Raw genomic sequence first — 4,375 nt, forward strand, 5'->3', positions numbered from 1 at the left:
TAGTTGTCCAATTAATTTCTTTCTAATTTTAGTAGAGACGGGGTCTCGCTCTTGCTCAGGCTGGTCTCGAACTCATGTTTTATAATTTTTAATGTACAAGTATTTTACCTCATTGGTTAAGTTTATTACTAAGTATTTTATTCTTTTAGTTGCTATAAGAGTGAAATTGTTTTCTTAATTTTCTTTTCTAAAGGTTTGTGGTTTGTGTACAAAAACATGATTTATTTTTTATGTTGATTTTGTATCCTTCAACTTTACTGAATTTGTTTATTAGTTTTAACAGGTTTTTGTTATTGTTCTTGTTGAGTTTGGGGATTTCTGTGGGATATAATCATGTCATCTGCACACAGGGATCACTTTACTTCTTTATTTAATTGCTTTTTAATTGTTTTTCTTCTCTAATTTCTCTGGCTAGGACTTCTACTGCTATGTTGAAAAGAAGTAGGGAATTGGCACCCTTACCTTATACTGGATCTTAGAAGGAAAGTTTTCAGTTTTTTCACATTGATTATTATGTCAGTTGTGAGCTTTTCATATGTAGCCTTAATTGTTTTGAGGTAAGTTCTGTCTAAGTCTACTTTTTCAGAGTTTTAATTATGAATGAATGTTAAACCTTGTCATATTCTTTTTCTGTGTCTATGGAGATGATCATGTTTTGGGGGGTTTTATCTTTCATTTTGTTAATGTGGTGTTAGCATTGACTGATTTGTATATGTTGAGCTTTCCTTGCATTCCAGGTATAAATCACAATTGATCACGGTGTATGATTCTTTTAAAGTGCTGTTGAATTCTGTTTATTAGCATTTTGTTGAGCATTTTGCATCTATGTTCATCAGGGATATTGGCCTGTAGCTTTCTTTTCTTGTGGTGTCTTTGGATTTGATATCAGGATGCTATTGACCTCACAAAATAAGTTTGGAAGTCATCTTTCTTTTTCTGTTTTTTGGAAGAGTTTAAGAAGAGAGGATATTAATTCTTCTTTGAATGTTTAGTAGAATTCACCCATGAAGCCATCTGACCCTGGGCTTTCTTTCTTGGAAAGTTGGTGTTTTTTTTCTTTTTATTTTTATTTCAGGGTACAAACATTTTGGTTACATTTTATGTCTTTGCCTCACATGGGGGGTAAACTCACAACTAAAGGACACGGTGAGCATTATCAGAAAGTTTTTGATTATAGATTCAATCTCATTTGTTATTGATCTGTTCAGGTTTTCTATTTCTTCTTGATTCAGTTTCTGTAGGTTATGTGTTTCTATAACTTTATCCATTTTTCTAGGTAATCCAATTGTTGGCATGTAATTGTCCTTTATGATCTTTTTTCTCTCTGAGGCACCCATTGTAATGTCTCCTTTGTCATTTCTTATTTATTTGAGATTTCTCTTACTTTCTTAGTTGAGCTAAAGCTTTGTCAATTTTGTTTCTCTTTTCAAAAAAACCAACTCTTGTTGATTTTTTTCTATTATTATTTTATTCTCTATTTGACTTATTTCTGCTCTAATCTTTATTACTGTCTTCCTTCTGCCAACTTTGTCCTTAGTTTGTTCTTCTTTTTCTAGTTTGTGGAGCTGAAAAGTTAGGTTTGAGATCTTTCTCTTTTTTTAAGGTAGGCATTTATACTATAAACTTTCTTCTTACTACTGCTTTTGCTATATCCCATAAGATCTGGCATATTTTTTTTTCATTTGTCTCAAGATACTTTTTAGATTTTCTTTGTATTCCCTCTTTGACCAAAGAGGGAATACAATTTGTGTTTAAGAGTATATTGTTTAGTTTTCATTTACCGCTGGCCCTCTGTATCTGCATATTCAGCAAGTGTACAATTCAACCAACCACAGAATAAAAATATTCAAAAAACAAAACAATAAAAATACAGCAATACAATAATAAAAATACTAATAACAAAATATAACAGCTATTCACATAACATTTACATTATATTAGGCATTATGAGTAAACTAGAGATGATTTAAAGTATACAGGAAAATGTGCATAGGTTATATCAAATACTATGTCAATTTATATAAGGGACTTGAGCATCCATGAATTTTGGTAACTACATGGTGTCCTGGAACCAATCCCATATGGATAACAAGGGATAACTATATAATTTTCTTGATATTACTGATTCGTTAGCTTTATTCCATTGTGGTCAGAAAAGATATTTGGTATAATTTTGATCTTCTTAAAATTATTAAGACTTACTTTGTGAGTTAACATGTGATCTATTCTGGAGAATGTTCCATGGGCACTTGAAAAAAATGAGTATTCTGCTATTGGGTTGAAAGTTCTGTATTTGTCCATTTGATCTATAGCGTTGCTCAAGTCAGTTGTTTCTATACTGATTCTTCACCTGGATGTTCTATCTTATTATAAAATAAATGGGATGTTGAAGCCCCCTACTATTATTGTATTGCTGTCAATTTCTCTCTTTAGAACTGTCAATAGGAAGCTAAGCAGGGTCGGGCCTGGTTAGGATCTTGGATGGGAGACCACCTGGGCCCTACCAGGTAAAAAATTTATAAAGAAAAAAGAAATTAAATATATTAAATTAATTAAATATAAAAAATAAAATAACTGTCAATATTTGCTTGTATATTTAGTTGCTCTGATGTTGGGTGCTTTTATGTTTATAACTGTTGTATCTTCCTTTTCAATTTGCCCTGTTATCATTATATAATGACCTTCTTATTCTCTACAGATAGTTTTTATTTAAAGCCTATTTTGTCTCATATAAGTATAGCCATCCAGCTTTCTTTGGTTCCCATTTGCATGGAATATCTTTTTCCATCCCTTCTCTTTCAGCTTATGTGTATTTTTAAATTTAAAGTCAGTCTTTCACAGACAGCATAGCATTGGACCTTGGTTTTTTAAAAATTTATTTAGACATTCTGCCTTTTATTAGAGAGTTTAATCCACTTGGTAATTATTGATAGGTGAGGTGAGTAATTATTGATAGGCGAGGATGTATTATTGCCATTTTAATTGGTCTTTTTCTGTTTTGCTCTTGTTTTGTCCCTCTCTTCCTCCTTTGCTCTTTTCCTTATTATTTTATAATTTTTGTGCTGATTTGCTTTGATTCTTTCCTCTTTATCTTTTGTATATCTATTACAAATTTTTTCTTTGTGGTGAGCTCAAAATTTGTGAAAAATATCTTGCGGTTATAACTATCAATTTTAAGTTGATAACAACATAACTCAATCACATACGAAAACTCTACACTTTTACTCTCCCACACACATATGTTGTGTTTTTATCATCAGATTTGTTTCTTTTTATATTATGTAGTCATTAACAAATTTTCACCTTTTAACTTTTACATTAGTGTTATAAGTAATTTATGCACCACCATTACAGTGTTACATTCTTTTGTATTGTCATTATATTTACTCTTAGAAATGAGATTTATCCTTTGATATTTTCATGTTGCTATTTGGCATATTTTTGTTTCAATTTGAAGAACTCCCTTAAATATTTATTATAAGGCTGGTGTAGTGGTAATGAAATCCCTTAGTTTTTGTCTGGGAAAGAATTTCTCTCTCCCTTATTTGTAAAAGATAACTTTCCCAATACAGTATTCTTGGTTGGAAGGTTTTTTCTTTTCAGTATCTTGAACATATTATCCCATTATCTCCTAACGTGTAAAGTCTCTGCTGGGTAATCCACCGATAGTCATGGGGATTCACTTATTGCTTCTTTCAGAATTCTCTTTGTCTTTTGACAAATTTTTTTTGAGATTTAGTTTATGACCTATCTTGGTGAACATTCCATGCGCCCTTGTAGAGAATGTGTATTTTACTCTGTCTCAAAAAATAAAAAAAGAGTTATTGAAAGAGAATTGTTAAAATATCAATTATATTTTGATTCTATCAGTTTTCGCTTCATGGTTTTGAAGCTCTTTTACTAGGCACACACTTATTTTGTATTGTTATATCTTCTGGAGAAATTTATCCTTCTATTATTATGAAATGTCATTTTTTATCTCTGGTAATACTTTTTCTCTTCAAGCCAACTTGTCTGGTAATGATATTGTCATTCCAGCTTTTGGTATGGTACATCCTTTTCCATCATTTTACTTTCCAACTATTTATTTCTTTAGATACAAAGTACATCTCTTGAAAACAAGTTGAGTCTTACTTTTTGTACAGTCTGAAAATCTCTGATATTTAATTGGAATGTTTAACTGTTATATTTAACATGATTATTAGCATGTTTTGAGTGAGTTATATTGTATTTGCGTTTCATTTTCATTTACCTATTTATGACTTTTGCAGTTTTACTCCTTTTTCTCATTCTTTGGATTAATAAAGACTGGGAGAGGCTTTGGGGTGGTTTTTCTCCTTCGTTTTTCTTTCTTTTTTTTCTCTTTTTTTTTTTT

This window comes from Propithecus coquereli, unplaced genomic scaffold (genome assembly GCF_000956105.1).
Source record: "Propithecus coquereli isolate 6110/MARCELLA unplaced genomic scaffold, Pcoq_1.0 Scaffold3, whole genome shotgun sequence".
Lineage (NCBI taxonomy): Eukaryota > Metazoa > Chordata > Mammalia > Primates > Indriidae > Propithecus > Propithecus coquereli.